Below are 22,882 nucleotides of genomic sequence, written 5' to 3'. Positions count from 1 at the left end.
GGTGGTGGTGGTAGGGGGGGATTAACTTTTGCAAAAGTTTATTAGAGAATGAAGTAAGTGGGTTAATTTAATTGGAGTGTGAAAGACATTTTGATGGTGATAAGGAGGCGAGGTGATGATTTATTTATAATCGACAAGGTTGTATCTGGCTGCTAGGATAATTATACACTTCAGAAATGCACAGTCCTTTAGTACAATGGGGGTTGGGGCTATTAAGGGGAAATCCTGTCAGGGAAGCTCCTGCCTGCTCAGGAGCATGACACCGCCAGCAGAGCTACTGGCCTAGCCGCTTGGCTTCCGTTAACCCCAGCTGTGAACTGGGGAATGAATAATCTTTAAATTCTCTTCTAAAAATGAGGCCTTTTCCAGGGATAAGTACTTCACCTCCATCTGCTTCTGATGATGTTTTCTTATCTCATTTCAGGGACAAAGAAGGATCCTTCATGTCTTGCATCTGACCCTTGTTTTTGTTTTGCTGGCTCATGTTTAAGTTCCAGCTCTTGGATCCTGACTAATTAAGATGCTGATAAAGGCAGTGGCTCACGCCTGTAATCTCAGCACTCTGGAAGGCTAAGTGGGAGGATAATTTGAGACCAGCCTGGGCAGCAAAGCAAGACCCTGTCTCAACAACAACAAAAAAATTTTAAAGTCAGCCAGGCGAGATGTTGTGCGCCTGTAGTCTCAGCTACTTGGGAGGCTGAGGTCAGAGGATCACTTGAGTCCAGGAGTCAGAGGCTGCAGTGAGCTATGCCCAAGCCATTGCACTCCAGCATGAGCAACAAGAGTAAGACCTTGGCTCTTAAAAAAAAATGCTGATGAAGATGTTGGACAATGTAGCAACTCATTTAATGGTGGGCAGATGTAAATTCAAACCCTAGATTTGGGAAAGTTCCTTAATCTTATCTGGAAAACAGGGATGGTGGCACCTACCTGATGGGGTTGCTGTAAGGACAAAACCTGTCGCAGAATCAAACCTAGTACATGCAGAAGTAAACCTAGTACATATAAAAGCCCATTATCATGCACTTTAGATTAAATCACGGTACAGGAAGCCCTGGAGGTTGATAACTAGTGGTTCCGGCTTGACCTGTTTGCATAGAGTCTAGCTAGCCTGGCTCCTGTGGCCAACACTTGCATCTCCAAGGACTCACAAGAACTCTGCATATCATTCCAATCAAAATTATTTCTAAGGATAAGCCACAACATCCTTAGAATGGAGATTCCAAAATCCATTTTCTAACACCCACTGAGAAATTCTAACAAGTACAAGAAGTTTCAGAATGCTAGAGGTGGAAAAATCTTATCCCACTATTCTAAGACTCTCCAAAGGAAGTAGCAGGGACTAGATCTGTCCTCCCACCTGAAACGACTAAAAATTCAGCCAAGATATCTGAAGCAGTGTTCACATTGGAGCTCAGGTAGGGAAGGTCAGCAATCCCTGCAGTTGCCACAGCTTAGACAGGAGGGACCCCCGGCAGAGCCCAGAGGGCTCACTGAGTTGAGGAGAGTAAGGTGGGACTGCAGGGATACCCAGGAGCTAGTGCTCACAGAGCAGGGGCCAGAAAGGCGAGAGCTACCCATGGAATACTCTAGAGATCAGCGGAGGAAATCCTGGAGTCTTTAGCTAAGATTGATCGACACAGACATGGGTGAAAACCACCCAAGGCAGGAGACAGAAACACCCTGAAGGACCAGACAGAACAATTCCCAGAGCTCATACAGGGCTGGGACTCGTTCACATTCCCACCAGTCAGAGTGGATACCTCCAAGTTCACAGGGCACCAGATAGAGAATTCAGAATAGCATTGTCTCTGCAGTCGAGAAAAATCAGTCCTAGATGAAGGCAGCTTTGGTCCAACCTACATAAAAAGCAAGACCCAAAAGAACCAAACTAGCTCCATATAACTTAACTGTGTTCCAGGGGAAAAAAAAAGCTCAAGAATATTTACAGGAGTACTAAAATATCCACCAACCAACAAGGTAAAATTTCCAATGTCTGGTATCCAATTAAAAAATTACCAGGCATCAAAAAGAAGCAGGAAAATTCAACCTATAATGAAAAGAAGAGTCAATCAAAAGACCCCCGATTTTACAGTCACAACTTCAGTACTTTTCAGGATCCTACCATAGAACCCACCAGGTCCTAGAAATACATTTCAAAGTGCCTCTCCAGTTCTTTGCTAGAGACTTTCTCTTTTTTCTGTCTGAAGACAGTCATCCTAGGTATAGACAACAGAGAAACAAAACAGCACAACAGAAATGCTAGCTTTCTAGCTTGTTTCTCTGTTTGCCAACAGTCTCCCCCTTCCCGAGCAATGATACTATCCCATCTTGTTCATTTTATGTGCACCTGGAATTTTACAAAGGCCAGTGGCTATCTTTGGCAGTTTTCACCAGCTTCAGTTCATTGTATTTCAGCCTCCCTGAACCTCTTTTGATCTGCCCCGAGTTAGTCATTTTTGTAAGGTTTCGCCTGTGACTGTCGGGGTTAGTCAGCGATCACTACGTATGTAGGAACGCATTCTCTTCTTCCTGATGCCTTCACATTTTCCTTCTTCACTTGGGGACTGATGATTTGGTTCTTTAATTAATGGAGCACACTCAAAATGCTACAGTTGGAGCCCTCCATCCCTCTTGGGCTATATTCCCTTTGAAGTCTTGATATAAACTGCCGTCTAAAGCCATCTAGAAGAAGAAATCCATAAACGGGCCCCAAGCATCCTGGAATTGTATTTCGCAATGATCCATCCTAGATGAACTGAATAAACTTAGATTTATCCACAACATTGACATTTTTGCAATGAGGGCACCCGAAAGAGTTGCCCCAGCCCCTGGGATGGTGGATTTCCCCCAACCAATGGGTACCTTGTAGCCACTGGCTTTAACTTCCTCACTTTGCTGCCATATTAATTCTCATTCCTTAGACTCATAAGGTTATAAAATAATAGATGAACTTTTGGTCTCTTTCTGTTAACCATGCATTCTTTTATTTAAGCAAACAGATATTTACTGAGGACCTGCTATGGGCCTTGGTGGCATTTTCCCAACCCTGTTTCCCTTCCAAACCTCACAGCAAATGTGAGAGGCAGAACGGGGTCCCTACCCCCACTGTAAAGATGAGGAAGCTGACATTTCTAAAGAGGCCACGTAGCCAGCTGGGGTTCACGGCGGCTAATAGAACTTGAACCCAGGACCCCTTGTACCAAGCCCCTCCCTGCCAAGTATCGCTCGCTGCAATCACAGCACCAACCTGGTCATAGCAACGAGTGGAAATGCCCCCTGCCCTCCCACCCAAACTGCTCGGGGACTCCTCAGCATCCCCTTCCCTTTGAGTGCTCCTTTGCCATCTGTGATGTCTTCCTCTCAGTTTGTTCACATCCTCAGGGTTCCTACAAACTTTAAAAGTGAGCTTCCCCTGAATCTGCACTTGTCCTCCCTGCTAAGGTGATGGGGAAGTGTCAGGCAGGCCTGAGAGACTGGAGGATGAGCCACACCTTGTGTCCCTCCCTCCCCATCAAGCCTCCACCTCCAAGGACCGGCAGGCTGGAGAAGTGACCGGCCCCTGGGCCAGAGCAGAGAGAGAGCCAGAGTGCCATTCCCTCCCCCGTCGCCGCTGCGCTGGGTGGCAACTGGGCCAGAGTTGGCCAGCCCATTCATTTAATCCAGACTCCCCCTCTCCATTCAGCTTTTAGTCCTCAGAGCTTTCAGTCCAAGGAAACGCTATTTCCTCTGCAAAATAAACAAAATAAATTAAGCCCTTGCTCTTTGATCTCAGGGCTTTTGTGTGCCTGATAGACTGGACAGAAAGGATCTGCCATCCTCCTGGCATCTCAGAAACACTGCAAAAATGCAGCTGTGGCTTCCAGCCACCTGCCGGGCACCTTGCTGGGAATGGAGCTTGGCTGAGGAAGGTGCTCTCCGCCACCTAGTCACCTGCTAAAGCAAGAAGAGTCTGCATGAGGCATGACAGGGGCAGTCCAAAGCGTCAAATGAGGCAGGAGCTCTCATTTGTCTTTAGCCACCCAGGGCCAATTTATTGTTCTCTCCTCATTCCCGCCGCAGGGCCTTTGTACTGGCTGCGGTCCCCATGTGACGCGCTTTCTCTCGAGATCTTGGAAAGCTGGCTCCTTCTCATCCCTCACATCTCAGCTTGAACAGGACCTCGTGGGAGATGCCTTCCCCATCAAAGTTAGCCCCTGGACCCCAAAACGCTCGTTACTCTATCCCAGCACCCCGTTATTGTATCAGCTCGGCACTTGGTACCGTCAGAAATTATCTTGCTGCTGTATTTGTCCTCGTTTGTTTTCTGACTCCACTTCTACCTCCACGACAGCAGGGACACGGTCTACCTCGATCAGCGCCGTCTCCCCAGCAGTCAGCAAAACGCCCGGCATATGGCAGGTGCTCGGCAAATGTTTACTCAAGGAGGGGGACTGAACGGAGAACACTGGGCTCTGTGTCCAGCGCCAGCTCTGCCTGCCCCGAGCGCTGTGTAACGCATCCCACCAGGATCCACATGCACGGCACGGCACGGCCACCACCGGCTGCAGGAGCACCCTGGAGGGAGCGGATCTGTGTGCTCGAGCTCAGGGAAGGTTGTCCGGGCAGATGATGCACCATCGGTTCTGGAGAGCAAAGGAGCAGAAAGGGAAGTTTCCTAACAGGCCAGCTCTGCCAGGACAGTTGAAGGACAACAGCCAGTTTGCAAAAAGAACCCTAGACCAGACGACAGCCACTCTTGCTGTGGGTGGTTCCCTGCACTCTCAGATTTCCCAGGCGTGAGAGGAGGTGGTGGGATTATCAGTTATGTTGAATCTTTTGGTGGCACAGACCAACCCGAGAACCTGAAGAAAAATACCCACTCTCTTCCTAGAGAAATGCATGTGCATACATGGAGACGGAACACGCCAGCCTTTCCCAGAGGGGCACGGACTCCCTGATGTTCATCCACAGGCCCCAGAACAAGAGTCTCACTTAAAGGCTCTCGGGGCATTTGCCTGCTGCTCTCAGACCCAGTCCCTACCCCTCCACTACAGCTCCCTTGCCCTCTTCCTTCCGGGTGGATCTGTTCAGGGTAGACATGCAGGAGAAGCCAGGCATTTCCCTGTCTTTCTGCATTGGATGGTGTTTCCACAGTGGCTCGATCACTTCCGGGTGTCCTGTCCTCCCAAAATCCTTTCCTCTGTGGTCCTACCCCACCCAACAGGCTTTCTGAAGTTCCAGCATCGTCTAGGTTCTGCTGGATGGTGGGCTCTAGAAAACCGGCTCCTCCCTTCTCCCTCCTGCCCTAGGGCTGCTGTTATCCTCTGGGTCACCTCCCTCTTTCCTGCCTGGTCTTTCTGACACCTTTACAAGTAGCTCCCATGTAAACTCCACTACTGGACTTCTTGGCATGAGCTCTGGTTTCCTCTGGGTCCCTGCTGGGCCAGCCTCCCTCCAGCATGGCATTTGGAAGCCTGGGAGCTCCCAGGAAAGGCCAGTCTCAGCTGAAGACACAAACCCCTAGGAAAGGCAAGGAGATGGAGGGCCTAGCAAAACCCACGTTGCCCGCGAGTACAACAGCCCCGTCCTGTCCGGTTCCACTCCAGGAAAAATGAAAAGCCTCGCAATTGCCGCCCAGTTAAACCATTTACTGTCCTTTTGTGGAAGAGGAAAACAAATGTGAGGCCCTAACCAGCCGTCCATCAAATCGTGCTCTTGTTCAGATCCCATGGCAGCCCTGGAGAATGTTGCCAGAGTTCCTATGTGGAGTCTTGTGCTAGCTATTAAATGCTCCCCACAAAAAAGACCCAGGCAGCAGGAGAGCCAGCCCTGTGGCACCAAAGACACACGCTGTCTAGATCTTGTTAGCACACACATACCCACAGTACCCACAGGCATTTAAACACATACACACATATGCACACAGGAGACACATAAATGCACACATCAGCACACATGCATACACACTAACACACAAAACCACTCTCACAGACATATTTACACACATAAACACAAATAGACATACAAAAGCACACATGCCCACAGACATGTAAACATGCACATATACATACACCCATATATGCCCAGGTGCTCACGGGGACCCTTACATACCTCTACCCACGTGGGCATACCCACAGAGACACACACGCTCTCACACGTACACTCACATACTGCCTGATGTTTTTAGCTTTTGCCTTCACCGATAGACACAGGAGCTTTCTAGGAAGACTCCAAAGTCCCTGAGAAAGGGACAGTGTCTTGCTCACTCCCCCGAGCCCTGTCCACCCACAGCATGGTGCTCACGAAGGAAGCTGTCCCATCCCTGGGCCTTAGGTGCCTGAGCACAGCTTGGTCCAGAGGTGCTGGCCACTGTCCCTATCACCCTGAGAGTCCAAGCAGGGCTGTCTCACCCCCCTCCAGAGAGGCCCTCTCCCGCCCATCCCTGCCTGGGAACCAGTCCGCCTCTCGCCAGCCTCTGGGCAGAGTGTTGCTGACAACGCCTCCGCCAGAGGTGGAGAAAGTGTGACAAAACTCAAACCTAGTCACTTGGTGACTTGTCTGGGGACAGAGCCAAAGGTCCCCCTAGGGTGGGGAAGAGGTAGCAGAAACCACTGGCTAGAGTGGCCTGGGCCGCATTCCCGAGCATGCGGGATTTCCGGCTGGACTTTAAGTGAAAGCCAGAGCCAGGAGCTCAATTCTACCTGAGGTGACAGGAACTACGGCCCACTCCCCTTCACACCACCATCTTGCCAAACAGTGGCTCTGCGAGAGCCCCCCCCCGGCCCTGCGCGGCCTGGAAGGTACTCGGGTTTTGGCACTGTCTCACTGTGCTGCCCAAGCCTGATCTGTCGCCCTCTCTGGGCCCCAGTGTTCCCTCCGCTTCTATAAGATGGGGCGAGTAATGTCTCCATCCTAACAGTAAGGACCCAGTGCCGAGGAACAGGGACTCTGGCCTCACGGGGGGTGGGACCTAGGAGAGAGGCAGCTCCAGAAAGCCGGAGGAAGAACGTTCTTTGGCGGCACCTCCCCGAAGAGCAGAGAGGAGCCGCTCTGCAAGTTAAGTAATTGATGGAGCACGCTCTAAAAATACAAACTAGGTTAGCACTCAGGGTGGTTTATTGCTCCAGGAGCGAGTTAATTCAGGCACTCGGGTCTCCGTGGAGCGGAGCTGTGAGCCCAGAACAGTAGGCTTGTTCGCCCGGGCCTCGCAGAAGCCAGCGGAGATGCACCACGCACTGAGGGACTGAACAAGATGAAACCAGAGACAATAGGCCTGGGAAGCATGGGGACTCGGGGGGCGGGGGGGGGGACCCCAGGCCTTGGGGGCACAAGGAAAAGGAGATGACATGCAAATCAATAACAGGAGGTGTACAGTTTCACAGGGTCACGGGCTACTCCCTCCTGGATTGGGGTGCAGACGCCCCAGACTCCCCGCTTTAGGGAGCCCCTCGCCCAGACTAGCAGCGTCACCAGGGCCCTTGTCAGTAATACGAACCTCGGGCCCCACCCCAGACCTTCTGAATCTGCATTTTCACAAGACCCTCAGGAGAGTTCTTGTGCACATTAGAGTGTGAGACGTACTGGATCAGGAGTCAAAACCCCTGAGTTCTGGTCTAGCCGTCACCATCAAATTGCTGTGTGGCTTTGTGGGAATGGCTTGACCTCTCTGGGCACTAGAGTTTCCTCATCTGGGCTATGGGACGGGTGGGAGTTTTGTTTTTCTCTGCTGGGATCTGGAACGTGCAAGTCAGATCCTTCATCTGCAAGGCCTCAGGAAAGTGTGTGTGTGTGGGGGGGGGGGGGCTTTCTGAGTAAATAATCCCACTTTCTACCAGGCTGCTTCTCTTCCCCTTTCTTGGAGCCATTTAGAGCGCAGAGAGGCAGAGGGAGAGATGATCCTTGAAGGACACACTGCAGCCAGGAAAAGGGCTTCATTTTAAACCTAATGTCTCTCAATTAAAAAAAAAAAAAAAGTTAAAAAAAGCCACAGCCTCTTACTAACGGAGAAGCATGGATCTGAGTCATGCTACGTCAGCTGGAGCGTTCTGGCAATTCCAGTATCACCACTGAATTCCCATCCGAGGAATGAGGCTTCCTCAGCTCGGAGAGGGGAAGGGAGTGGGTGACAGTCGCACAGCCAGCGAGAGGCAGGCCCAGGATGAGCCCACCAGCCAACCCAGCCAGCCCAGACTGGTGAGGACAGGAAGGGAAAGGCCGTCTGACGATGGTCGGAGTTGGACAGCATTGAGAAGACAAACCTGCCGTGGGAGAAAATCACATCACAGAGCTGAGACAGAAAATGTCTACACTAGTGCTAAACTCGGTTCATCAAATTCATTGCTTCCCTCCGTTAGCTCCAGGGGCTGAGGCTGCCAATTGCCTGTCTCCTACACAGGACTGGGGTTGTGTGTAAATCAACTTGGGTAGGGAACAAAGGACACAGCACAAATTCTAACCCAAAAACAGACGAGAGACGTGAGCACACCCCCAAAATGGAACACGCACACGCACAGTAGTTCAGACATGTAGGTTCTGAGAAGGCCAGGCCCAGGTCCTTCTCGGCCTCCACCCAGACCTCTGCATAAGCCAGGCTCCTGTGCGGTCCACAGCTGCTTTCCAAGGGAGACGATGGCAAACTGCTTGCCCTTCCCTGGGCGTTGGGAAGGGCAATTGAGGCTGGATTCAGCTAAGGGCAAAGCTGAAAGCCCCAGACCCATGGGAACCAGGCAGCCTGCAGCTATGAGGGCATTTTAATCCAAACAGAAATGCGCCCTCACTCAGCCTTCCTTTCTGGCACCAGGTGGCACCTCCCATCTCTGGAGCTGCTTGGCTTTCCCAGTTCTTAGAAGGCATCGTGGTATTCTGGAAACACCTGGAGTTTGGGAGCTAGGGAAGACTGAGTTCGAATCTGGACCCTGCTTCCGACTAGCTGTGCCCACCTTGGGTGAGCCACTTAAACAGACTAAACCTCAGTTTTCTCATCTGGAAAATGGGCATAATCACAGTGCCAGCCTCAGAGGGCTACAGGGAAAATTAAATAAGGCAACACCTACAAAGCACCTTGTTGGCACCTGGCAAATGGCAGTCATCTAACGAGTGTGGGCTCCCTCCCCCAACATAAAACAAACAAACAATAACTGTCCAGTGGTGGATTCTTCCTAGCTATATTCTCTTCCCTCATTCATTATATTAAAAGGGTGGACCAGTCCAAGCCAGATTCCCAGTTCCATCCTTCAGCCCAAGGTTACTCCAATGCACAGCTACAGAGGGTGCTGCCCACACTGTGGTCTAGATGTATAGCACCCCCTGGGGTTGGGCAGTCATCCATGGGATGCTAACAGGAAAAAGACATATCCAAATCCACCTTGGCAGGAGAGGGAAGCCCGGCAGGAGCACACCCTTGGCAGGAGCACCAAGAGCTGAAAGTGGAGGTAAAGGTGGGTCGGGTGGTCCCGGGCTGCACCCGCCTGTCCCTGCCCAGTCTCTCTGCCCATCTGCAACCTGGCTGACCTCACTCCTCACTCTCCACACTGCCTAGCACGGGCCCACCACACCCCTCCTTCACCTGGTCTCCTTGACTAGGTAGTAAGCTACTCATGGGCAGGGGAGCAAGGAATATCCCTGCGGTCCTCTTGAGCTGAACACATTGTGCTAGGAGAGCCGAGGTCTGCGTCATCTGCTTGCTAGCTGTTTCTCCAGCTCCAAAGAGAGACTTACATAGCCACCACCTACCTCCTCAGGGAGGTTAGAAAGCCCAAATGAGCTTGCTCGTTCACTCACTTGTTCAACAGGCATGCCTTGAGAACCTCCTGCATGCCACGTGCTATGCTAAGCTCTGGGAGTGCAATGGTAAAAGGCAGACAAGTTGCCTGTCCTCAAAGAATCTATACTCCAGTGAGAGATGGAGGCCAATGGAGCACACTAACAAACGTTATATGTTATGACGTATATGTTACATTGTGATAAATTCCAAGAAAGGAACTCGAGGCGTTTGAAGGCTCCAATAGCCATAGAAAGAGGGATGCAAAAGACAGATGAATCCAGCTCTAGCAAGATAGTGACGGGCCAGGAAGGTAAGAGGGGCAGGAGGACGTGAGCAAATAAGCCTGCCCCACGAGAGGTTTCTGTCCACTTTGATGCCCACTCACAGCACCGAGGGCTTGCCTGTTTTGTCACGTGGAATGGCAGTGCCCACCGGGGAGGCAAGTTATCACCTTTGATTTGAAAGCCCTGGAGAAAGTGGACCTCAATCACATAAACAGGAGTTGAAGAAAGAAGAGAGAAGAAAGGAAGGGGAGGAGGGAGGAGAGAGGAAGAAAGGGGAGGGAGACGAAAGGAAGAGGAGAGAAAAAGGAAGAAAAAAATAGAGAGGGAAAAAAAAAAGAAAGGACCCTGTGCCAGGGAAAATCCAACTAGAAGAACACCAGAGCCTGTCCCATGATCTCAAGGTGACCTCTAGGCCAGACCGTGAAGGGCACCTTGTTTTAAAGCTATTGCCACCTCCATGAGACATACGCCATCACTTCCCATGGCTCTTGGCACCTGTTTTTAAAAATCTTACATTCCAGTTGCTTCTCAGATGCTTAAGCCCAGTGAGTGTGTCAGTTTTCATCTTAATCCATGGCTGTATTGCCACACTGTTGGCAGGACACCAAATAACTCCGCTTTCCCCATCCTCTCTCCCGACTGCAAATTTTCGCAGTGGAAAGTCCATCTCTGAAGCAGTTCATCTGCATTAATGTCGGCTGAGCAGCGTTCAGCAGAGGTAATGCCAGGGGACTAGAAGACCCCAAGGGGGTTACGAGTGCGGGTGGGGTGGTCCAACAGGGTCCCAGACATCACAATCTAGTTTGTTTTAACACTCGGCCACAGACTCCAGTGCGTGGACATTTGGAGCTGCCAGCCCACCATAAATGCAACCTCTTATTCCAACACCTCGTGGGCCCATAGGGAAAGTGAGCTCGAGGTGTGTGGGCCTTCCCACGCTCGGCGCTGCTGCCTGGCAAAGTGAAGGTTAGTTCCCAATGTTCCTGACTTAGGAAAGAAAACAGGACAGTGGTAAGAGGGACCGGAGTGCAGGGAGTCCAGAAGTTTGGGAAAGGCTGTCCCAAGGGGACAGGGCGGCACAACAGGCCACTCACCAAGTTCTGTATTCACAGACGCCTCGAATTTTGACCTTGAAGCTATCCCTGATGAGGTTATGTACACATTTACAGAGATCTGCTCATGAAATGGGGAAAAGATGACACCATCAAGTTTACACTTTTATCCTGTTACCAGATCTCATCCTGGTAGTACACTAGGAATTAATGTTAAGGTTACATATTAAGTAATTATCTTCTGAATAGCACAATCAGATTGCATTTGATTTTTTTCTTTTTAGAAGAGCTCATTTATTTAATTCATGTAAACGTTTTAAATAGATGACAATTTGCATAACCCTGCTTTGCCACTTCTTCTTCTTCTCTTTTTTTTTTTTTTTTTTTTTTTTTGTTTCTCAATAGAGTTAGAACCAGGGGATTCTGGAGTCAGACTGCCTGGCTTCTAATCCTGTACCCGCGTGACTGCAGACAAGTGACTTCGCTTGTCTTTGCTATTAACTTATGTCCCCCCAAAAGTTCATGTTGAAGTCCTAACCCCCAGAACCTCAGAATATGACTGTATCTGGAGACAGGATCTTTAAAGAGGTGATAAAATTAAAATGAGGTCAGTAGGGTGGGCCCTAATCCAATATGACTGGTGTCCTTGTGAGAAGAGGAAATTAGGACACAGACATGTATAGAAGGAAGATGACGGGAAGACACACAGAGAAGGTGGTAGCCTTCTACAAGCCAAGGAGAGAGGCCTGGAACAGATCCTTCCCTGACAGCCCCTTGACCTTGGACTTCTAGCCTCTAGAACTGTAAGGAAATAAATTTCTGTTGTGTAAGACACCTGGTCCCAAGTACTTTGTTACAGCAGGTCTAGCCAACTAACACAGTGCCTCGCCTTCCTCATCAAGAAAATGGAGATGGTAACAGTCCCTTCCTCATCGAGTCAAGTTCCCAGTTCCTGGCACCTAGTGAGTGCCCAACACGTTTCTTCTCCTTCTTATTATTAATAGTGAGACTTAGCCCAACCTGGTCTTGGCACACTGATTTATCTTGCTCTTCTGAGTGAACAAAGAGGCTCACGATTAAAACAGAGAACAGTGAATTCCACAGACAAGTCAACACAGCGCAATCCATTTCCCCTGCCTGACCCCTTCGCCCAAGCACCTTACAGCCAATGGGCCGAGCTCCCAACCTGCCCCGGTGCAGGCTCTCCTTTGCTCGGGCCGTGCACCTTGCTCTCTGTCGTAGGACCTGCCTGCCAGGCCTGTGTGCTCTCCGCCCACTGTCTTTGGAGGCTTGTCCTCCATTGATCCGTATTAGATAACTTAGCTAGACACAGCTAAAGATCCACAAGGCCATCCCAATCCCCAACTGTGGAAATCAGAAGCCTGTCCTTCCAGTTTATGGGAGAAGGAGGATTTCTGGGCAGGACGTCCTCCTTACGGATGAGGTGGGGAGCAACAGAGCTCTGGACAGCTTTCCTGGCCACTCTAGGATAATACAGCCTAGGTGGCCGCTCCAGAACTGTCTCATCAAGAAATCTATCTTGACAAGGGCTCCTGAATATAACAGTCACCAGAGGAGACTCTTTAGGGCCTGGAACAAGTTTCTGGAGGTCATGGAAAAGTTCCCAGGGGTTTATAAGTATCACCCAGAAGCCCAGAAGCTTGGCCAAACTGTGGAAACCTCAGCACTTGGCTGCCTCAGCAAGGACTAAGAGATTCAGTGATGGTGGCTTCTTCCCAACCTGCGTGGCAGTGGTAATTAAAATTAAGGTCATTTAGAAACCCGGAAACCAAAGCCACTCAGACTCGGGAGGGAATTTTAATTTGTTAATGGGTCTTCCACTGATGGCTGGGGGGAAGATACCTATTCCCAATGGGTTTGAGGCCAAAAACAGGGCCACAGAGGCCAAGAAGTAGCTGATAGTGCCTTCGTTTTTGTTTTTTTTTTTTTTTTTCAACTGCAGCAAGGAGTAGGCTGCCCAGGGAGTCAGGGTTTTTTTTTTTTTTAATTTTAATCAGCTAATAGCTGATGAATAATGATGCTGCCAAGATTCTGTTCATGCCTCCAGCCGTGGTGAGCAAGGAGGCCAGGTCGGGCGGCTCCTTGTGCCCCAGGCCCCCTACTCTGAGCTGCTTTGGGAGGGATGTGGGGCTGAGGCATAAACTTCAGGGCCCTCTTCTCCATTGGTCCAGGGAAGAGAAGCAGGTGGAATTTTCTGCTCCCCATGCCAGTGCTGGGGAGGGCCTGAGAAGTGGAAATGCATCCATCTGTCCCACACAGGATTGTGAAACGCCTACACCGTGCCGTGGCACCATGGAGACTAGGGTGGGTCCTGGCTGTGCAAACGGAGGAGGGGCGCCCAGAACCCTGTCGGGAAAGGTCCCCACTGCGAGCTGCACAGGGAAGATGTGGCGTGGCGCCGCAGTGGGGTTTTCGTCTGAAGGAACGGCGGGTCTGCAGAAGAGCTGTACCCCAGAAACATAAACCAAGCGCCACACACCTCACCCTGGGCCCCCAGAGCTGCTGAGAGGCTCGGTGCCCACTCGAAGTCTCTGGACAGGGGTCCCCTGCTGCCCACGCCTGCTCTCACAGGGGCTGCGCTTTGGTGAAGAAGAAAAAGAAAAATCTCATCCCTGAATCCTATTTTTAGCTGCAGACTGGGCAGAAGAGTGGAAAGAAGCCTCTCGACCATAATCCTGATCATACCGAACAAGTCATTTCATCATTCTAAAAGCCCGTGCGCAGGATCTGCCAGCTTGCTGGGCTCTAACTTGGGAAACGCTCATCTTCTTTCAAGTGACCAGGGTTTCTCTAGAAGAGCCACCAAAACTACTTGAGAAGCACAAATTCTATTTGTTTTCCCCTGAAATTGAGATTCTCCCACTTTGTTCGTTGAGGTAATCTAAGCACAGCTATGACAGCCGAGGAAGGGAGGGGCAGCCGCAGCAGGCAGTGGGGTGCGCTAGAGGGTGTCCTGCCCCGGAGAAGCACCCCGGCTCTTCCAGAAGATAGACCATATATGTCACATGCTACACACACATCACACACACATGTACATACACACAGCACACATATACACACACTACACATACCACATATATATTACACATGGTATACACATCACATATACACATACTATACACATCACACATACACACACATGCACCACACACATGTCATATCCATCATACATTTATACACACTATACACATACATGCACATGCACCATACATAAACACACACCGCACCCATACACATACACACCATATACACATTACACATATACACATCACACTCACATATACAGATAGACCACACACACATACCACACACTACACAAATCCACACACTGCACACACATGTACACACATACCACATTCACATCACACACAGATACACTATACACACATACACTAACCACACACAGGTACATACACTGCACACACATACACACCACACACACTTCACACATGTACACACTACACACACATACACATATACTGCACACAAATACCACACATGTTCACACCACATACATATCCCACATGCACATACTACGCACATACGCATCACAAATACACACACCACACCTGCACACACAATACACATCCTACACATACATCACACATGCACACACTACACAGCCATTACACGCACCACATGCATATATCACACATACACATACGCACCCCGTACACACCCACACACCACACATACCCACATTGTTTGTTTTGTCGCCTTTAATAGAAAACAGAGAACTTTAAAAGGAAGCAGAAGGAAGCAGGTGTTTGGATAATTAGCCCAACCCGACCATGACAGCTCCTATGAAACATCTAGAGTCTTATTTTCCCACATCTAAAAAGTAACTTATTTCTTTTTGTTCTGTTGTTTTTTGGCACTATAATATAATTATCTGTGCCTGCAGAGACAGCTTCCCAATCTTTCATCCCTGACATCTGTGGAGAACACTGGAGCTGTGTTTGTTCACAGGCATCAGCCCATTCCACCCTGTACAATAAAGCAGGTAGGTACAACCCAAGGATCAGAGACACGAACACACTTGCTCAAGGTCTCCCGATGGGTCCCAAGTGCACTTAACCCACGCGGTGTGACACTGACGGTGTGCTCCCTGTGAGCGAGGGGACACGGCCTGGCACAGATGCACCCCAGGCCCAGCCTGTTACAGGCACCCACGGCTGGGGCTGGAGACACTCCCCACACTGGGGCCGGGCAGGGTGAGGCTTCCCAGAAGGGCCACCCTCTGGGGTGCTCTGGCCTAGCCCCCCTCACCGTGGCCTGACCTGGCCACCTCCTGGGCTAAGTGCTGACCCCCACGTGGGCAAGCCCCCTCTAACTAATCCTCAGCCTCCACCTTTCTCCTCCCCGCCCCCAGGTGCAGATGCCTCGAGTGAGTTCTTTTTAGACACAGCCTGTGTCCCCAGTGGCCAGCTGACTTCAATGAGCCAACATCCATCTGGACCCAGAGTTGCAGCTCTCGCCAGGATGGGCATGGGGCACTGGAGGAGCTCCTGGACCCCAGAACTGAACATCCACGCCCCTCAAGAAACAGGGTGGTGAAGGCTCCTGCAAGCCTCTTCCTCGAGGTGCTGCTGAAAGGTGAGCTGGGGTCTCAGCCTGAAACGGTGACGGCCAAGAAGAGCTTCAGACTTCCCTCAAGGTCAGAAGCGCTGCCGGTGGCTGGACGTATTCTCTCCGTTTCCGTGGGCAGACTCAGAACCAGCAGAGGGAAGACACAGGAAGAAGAAAACTCCCTCTTGCTTTTCACTAGAACCTCTCACGCCACAGGAGGGATGCGCTTAGGTGGAAACAACCGGGGGCCTGTAAGCAGGGGCCAGACACTGGAGCAGCGACACAGCACCAGGTGGAAGGACGGGGTGTCGAGACCTTTCTAGTTGCATCCGACCTTGACCGTCTCTGACTCAACAGAATGAACACAAAGCCACCGGAGACCTCCCGGTCACCTGCCTACAAGGCTCTCCTCTGGGCCTAAAAATAAGATTCCCTCAGTCCAGCTCCAAATTAGATCCTTAATAACGTGTCGCTGCCGTGTCTATAAATATGTCTCTTTGAGGGCCGGTTAATATAATTATTCTAATCGGCTACACCCCCTAGAAGGGCTGCCAGCTGCCTCCTCAGCCTGGCTGCGTTCTGGATCCGACCCTCCTCACCCTCACCCAGGGCCACGGCTCCCCGTCCTTGGAGCAGTCACCAGGATGACAGTGGGCACTGGGCATGGGCAGTCCCCCTGGTCCCCTCTCTCTAATGCCCCTGGGACATTCACTCCATTTCAGGGTCCCACAGTCTTCCCTGGTCATTCACCCCCAAGCCTTCCAACAGAAGATGGGGTGAAAACTCAAATGCCTACAAGGGCCAGACAGCAAAAACATGTAAGTCAGACACAAGGTAATGTGACAGGGAGTATGATGGGCTGACTTGTGTCCCCGCAAAATTCCTATCTTGAAGTCCTAACCCCCAAGACCCCAGAATGTGGCTGGATTTAGAGACAGGGTCTTAAAAGAGATGATAAGGTTAGCATAAGGTCATTGGGGTAGGCCCTAACCCAATAGGACCGATGTCCTTACAAGAAGAGATGAGGACACAGACATGCACAGAGGGACGATGACATGAAGACGCAGGGGGAAGATGGTCATCTACAAGCCAAGAAGAGAGAGGCCTCAGAAGAAATCAATGCTGCGGGTACCTTGATCTCAGACAGACACCCTCTAGAACTCTGAGAAAATAAATTTCCACTGTGTGAGCCACCCCATCGGTGGCACTTTGTCATAGCAGCCCAAGTAAACTCACATGGGGTGTAGTGCACGTCCTGTCCAGAGGCGTTAAGTTCTTTCTCTCTCTCTCTCGTAAAGACTAGACCAGCCAAACAAAACAGCTGAAGCTCTCTTTCACCAGCATGTGACCCCCTGGGGGAAGTTCCAGGAAAGAAGGGTGACAGCGAGTAGGAGAAAGGACACTGGGCCCTGTCAGGAGAGCGGGCGGGTTCATCCCGGGCTACCTTCACAAGCTGTGTGGTCTTGGGAAGTGCTCGCCATGCCAGCCCTGATCCCTTCCCCAGTTAACTGAAACACTCAGCCTAGCTGACCTCTAAGAAGCTGTCTAGTATCAACATTCTCCTTCCAAGTCCTAGAGCTTGCAGACCCAGGGTGGCAAGGGCTGATGGCCTTATTGCATGGGCCCAGAGGGGAGAAGCCCCGGACAGAGTGGGATGACCCCAGTGGGTGATGTGGGGGGGCTGCTCGGCTGCTTCTTGGAGCTAGAGCTCCAGTTTCTGTCCCGACTCCTCTTACTTGCTAACTGCCTGGCCTTCTCCCCCTCCCCCCACCCCGCACCTGTAAATGAGATAACGGGAGTGCACGCATTGTGTACCCGTAGGACACCCTGCGCCATGCTAAGCACGCTCGCCATTATGAGAGTGGATGAGAGGGAAGGGTGGATGGCCTGGTGGCTTCTCAAGACTCATGTCCCTGGCTACCAGGACAACTCCCCCAGCAAGGCAGGTGAGTCTTCAGAGTTAGAGCTGGAGTGGCCATCTTCTCCCCACTACAAACCCAGGCGCCAAACTGCTGCGTGGTCATAAAGATGCTTTAGGATTGTGGTTTTTGTGCTGAACGAGGCAGTGAAGAGATTGTAATGTGCCTCTTCCAAAGACTGGAAGTGAAATGAAGATCCTTATGCAAGCTTAGTGGTTTGCACTTCACACAGAGCTCTCCCCCATACCATCTCCAGGTATATCATTCCCATTTTACAGATGAAGGAACCAAGGCCAGGGGAGGTTAAGCAAGACAACGAGGTCGCGTAGAAAAAACACAGGGCTTGGGCTCTTATCTTGGCCTTGAACAAAGTCACTTAATATCAAGTTGTATTCCTGGAGCTAGCTCTGGTGGGGTCTAAGCATGATCTGAGGACTTTGACCCAAAACACACCATGACATTTCATAGATTCAATCTCAGAACTGGAAGGGCCCTTGGCAATCACAGATCTGATTCCCTTGGACTTTTGGCAAGGAAACTGAGGTCCAAACAGTTCCTTGGTTAGGGTCACACAATGAGGATCTGGCTGGGCTAGAACCATAGACCACCTTGCCCTGTGGGTTTCACTTGAAAATCTTCCTCTTTGAAAATGAACAAACCACAAAGAGAAAGGTCTCCCAGGATATCTGCCCTGGGTTGTGAGGTGAAGTTCCCCTCCCACCCCTACCCCCACCCCCAATTCTGGAGCCTTCTCCAGGCCACATGCTACCGGCCTCCTGCAGTGACTTTGAGCAGCAGAGCAAATGAGTCAAGCGCTCCTCTCACAGGATAAGGCGGCTGGGAGCAGCTCAGAGGACTCAAATTAGAAATTCTAATTATTAGAACTCTCGGAATGCACCAAAGGACAATTTATAATTAGCACATGTCAAAAGGCCATCCCCAAAGGGGACGCATTATAAATCAGAAAACAAAGATGGCCCCAGAAAGCGACTGGGGAGCTGGGCCGTTTGGCCTCCCAGCCCTCCTGAAGGTGCTAAATCCAATCCACGTCCTGCTCCTGGGAGCCCCACTCCAGTCCTGTGCCAGCCTCCCTCTCCTGCTGCCCTGCCCTGCATGGGGGCTCCTGTTCCCCAAACCCTCCTCCCTTTGCAGCTCAGGCAGGGCCCCCATCCTAGAAGGCCTTCAGCACAGGTCCCTGCATTCAGGACCCATGCAGCTCTAACCCCAGGCTGGTCAGAAGCTTTTGGCTCCTGCTGTCATGGGCTGCAAATAAGGATGTAATGACTAGCCTCTTTGTGGGGAAGAAAATGTCTCTAGTGAACTGATAATGTCATTATCTGCTGCTCAGGTGTGTGTGTCCAGGGCGGCCTCACAGCCAGAACTCTGCTCTGGTGATTAAAGCCCAGGGCACAGTCCCAGTGGGGACTGGGAAAGGCCAGCATGGAAGAGAGGTGGGGGCACCCCTCCCCCGTCTCTTACTCGAATGGATGAATGAATGCGTCCTATGCTGACATATATGCCATAAAGATTTTCCTGAGTACTTCCTGTGTGGTCATCATAGCACTTGAGGTTGGAGAGGAAAAGCAAAAACACAGAAATAAACAAGGCATGACCCCCACCCTCCAAGAACTCACACTGGCACAAACTTGACAAGCGAAAAAATTTTTTCAAAAGAAAAAACAAATGGTCTCCTGCATCTGGAGGCAGGACACCTGGCTTCCGGGAAAAGCTCCTTGCTGCATGACTTGTCACCTCCTGCAGGTCCTTTCTCTTCCTGCGCTGCCACCATCTGTGCCATGCCACCCTTGTGGATCCCAGAGGAGATGCCATGGAAAGCATGACAAAACACAGGGACAAGCCCTCCGGGAAGTGCCTACCATGCAGCTCGTTATCATAACACGAACCAATGGAGACTCTGGTGGCTGATAGTAAAAAGAACACTGTGTTTTCCCACACTCGCCAGTCTGACTCAGGATGACGCCCAGTTCCTTGGACAAAGATCCCTAGAATAGGGAAAGGCAATTTATCAGGCCACCATATGTCTTTGCTTACCAAGGAACTTTTTATATGGTGACTTACTTTTTTCCCACATGGTGTTGTCCACAGGTGAAAGAATGCATCTATACCTAGGGATGACAAGGAAGCTTTACTCCAGGAGCAAAAGAACTCCATTTGTTTGGTACTGGCTACTTGGATTACTGTGTTAAGAAGGATTCTGAGCTTGCATCTTGGCTTAGCTGGAAAGAGTGTCCTGGTGGATTAAGAATGTCTGTTATGAGTAAGGAGTTCGGGGGGTGGCACTTTGTTATTTGTGACCTAGGAAGATGACACTCTCACTCAACCACATCCCTTGTTGTACACTTTCAGCGCTATGTCCTCTGGTTGTTCAAGGGTGAGCTGAATACTGACCAATTCCCCGAGCCCGGTTCCTTCTGTGTGATTGTTAAAATTCAGTTCTTTGAGCCAGCCAAGCCAAAGACATACCCCCAGCATGAAGCTGCTATTTTTAGGAAATCAGCTGGTCCTTCAGTCCCTGGTTAAATGTGAGAGGTGGTCCCAATCATGTTATTCATAAACCGAGAACAATGCCTCATAAATTTCGGTGCCGTTATCTAGGATCTGTGGATCCTGGGCACAGCCACTCAAAATCACCTAGTTAAAATACCCTACAGGTACCAGGAACACTCTAGCCTTTAATTCTATGGCAGTTTCTGAAGTCTTTTCTACTCTCTGCCTTTACTACTTCTCAGGACAATACGTCCTCTGAGTTTATTATGGGCCCATGCCGTAAGAATTCCTCCTGGGGCCCAAGACTTACTCTGCTTGACTTTTACAGGGGACTTCTCTCTCAGTGTGTCAGGATGCGGGAAAGAGTCTATACTTCTTAGTTTCTCTACTCACAGTTTTATAAAACTCTATTATGTCTGTGCTAGTTCCCAGCAGAGCTGGGCTACAGGCTACCCCTGAACTATTTACGAAAAAGAAGAGCTGAGCAAACGAACACTGTGATCATGACTGAGAGGGGCTGGGAACAGACTGTGTCCAAGCCCATCAACAAGATCATCTGTGCGTCAAGAAAGCTCCAAACACAAACAGCTCTAGTGATTCATGAGGATGGATGGGTCCTTGGATGGATGGGTTCTCACATTTGCACTTAGAACCACAGACTGCTGGAGACAGGAGGCAGCTTAGAAACCATCTAGTGACTACACACGTGGAAACTGAGGCCCAGAACAATGAACTTGCCTACAGTCCTAATACAGGCCAGATATAGTTACTATAGATAACAACATCATAAAACTGTGCGTGTTAAATATTTCATATATGTGACTTTTTTGCTATTTCAGATGGTTTCCTCCTAAGAATGAGGTTTCTTTCCGTACCATTCTCAATGCCAAACGGCATCTATCAGCCCTTTCCCTCTCAAGACTAAAAGAACACTGTCTTGCATATTGCAGATACTCAAAGTTTCTTAAATAAATGAACAAACGTGGTAATATATATATATACGTATATATATATATATATATATATATATATATATATATATATATCTGCAGAAAGATATTCAGAACAATGCTATTTATAATAGCAAAAGAAGGGGGAAAACTAAACACCAAACATAAGGGGTGAGCATCCACATGATAAGATAGCAGTCATTTAAAAATATGTTCACACAGTCCCCATGACACTTGGAAATGCTGGTGATATGATGTTAAAGAGGAAAGCAGAACACTAAATTGCACATGCTCTAGAATCTCAGCATTATAAAGAAAAATGCACAGTAATGTTGTTGGGAGAAAAACAAAACAAAACATGAATAGTAGTAGATGTTTCTGTTGTGATTATGGAAGGTTTTATTTCTGCTTCTTTCCACTCTTCTGTTCCTTGCAGATAATTTACGACAGGCCCATAGGACTTCCATAGCAGTGGGAGGGTATTAAGAAGTAGAAAAGTATATCCACAGATATTATTCATACTTGTTGGAATGTGGAAAGAGACAGAGATCATTTATCTCTTTTCACAGAGAGAAGCTGATGAAACAAGGAGACTCAGACACTGACCAAGGAGGCAGGCATTAGCTCTCTGCTGCCAGGGACCAGGCCAGTGCTAGGCAAACACAGATGTGTGATAAAATCCACTCCAACCCTGTTGGGGGTGGGCAGGGGGCACCCATCTTCCTCTTCACATAGTCCCCATCCTTATCTTATTCAAAAGATGGGCAAGGCAAGACTATGCTGAGGGTCCCCAAGGACCTTCTGACCCCTGCAGCCAACAACAATAAATTAACTATCACAGTGAGAGTTTCCCTGTGTCGAGCAATTTTCTATGTCCTTTGTACACATTATCCCACTAAATCCTTACAGTGTCTCTGGGGGATAGGTATTACCATGCCCACTTGAGAGACATAGAGACCAGAACTTAGACAGGCAAAGCACGGAGGCCGAGATGCCATAGTTCGTAACCAGGCCCCAGAAGCCCGCACCCAGGTCCCATGCCCCAGCTGGTCATTCTTCCTACATCCTTGCAGCACGAAGAAGATGCTGCCTTGTGACATTTTCCAAATTGTTCCCCACGGTCTTGCCTTGCAGGCTAGGACAAGTTGTTTAACCTTTCACGTGCATCTGTTTCTCTTGCTTCCCTCAATTGGACTGTGAGCCCCCTAGGCAGGGGAGGGGGGTCCTTGCCTTGTAATTCCTTGAGCCTCCTACAGAGCCAAGCCTAGAGAATGCTTCAGTACTTGCTATTCTCAGGAAATACTGCTCATCGACTGACTGAATAGGTTAAAGAGGAGAATGGTCCCATGGGCACCTCGGCCTGCAACCAAGACAAGAGCTGGATGTACCTCCCTCAGGACCCACTGGCCTCTCCAACTGGGACGCCAATGTATGTCAACTGTCCCCTGCATCACTGAGTCACCAGCTAATAAATCGCAAGGCACTCAGACATCAGGATGTGTCCCTCACTTGCCACCAGACCTGGACTGGCTTCAGGCCAGTGACAAGAGCCGGCCCTGCCCGCCTTCCATCTGGCTGTAGGGATCCAGTTCCAGTTTCCGACCTGCACTTGAGTCTGGCACAGTGACCCAGGGCTCCAGCAGGCAAACCCCAGGCATAAAACTCTGGTCTGAACCGGCCGTGTGCCGGACCCTCACCACCTCCTCCTAAATTGCAGTAGAGTTCATCGTCTTCCAGCTGTGTCAAGGTAGTCAGACAGGAGCCAGCTTGCTTTTACTGTACTATTAAAGCACCCAGCCAAAAAGGGAAGTAGCCCCTCTCTCCTGGAGCAGAA

The 22,882-nt window shown here is 50.0% G+C and overlaps 1 protein-coding gene and 1 long non-coding RNA gene across 28 annotated transcripts in view; one reads left to right on the top strand and one right to left on the bottom strand.

Annotated features, from left to right (window-relative positions):
* Positions 1-22,882, bottom strand: part of KCNMA1 (potassium calcium-activated channel subfamily M alpha 1) — a 722,512-nt gene that overhangs the window by 554,824 nt on the left and 144,806 nt on the right. The window lies entirely within an intron of this gene.
* On the top strand, positions 10,012-15,560 carry LOC105870117 (uncharacterized). The gene is made up of 3 exons (XR_001153461.3): positions 10,012-10,055; positions 15,007-15,105; positions 15,475-15,560. It is a non-coding gene; the product is annotated as an uncharacterized LOC105870117 (long non-coding RNA).

Source organism: Microcebus murinus, chromosome 14, assembly GCF_040939455.1.
Source record: "Microcebus murinus isolate Inina chromosome 14, M.murinus_Inina_mat1.0, whole genome shotgun sequence".
Lineage (NCBI taxonomy): Eukaryota > Metazoa > Chordata > Mammalia > Primates > Cheirogaleidae > Microcebus > Microcebus murinus.
This window is presented reverse-complemented; position numbering and strand designations above follow the sequence as displayed.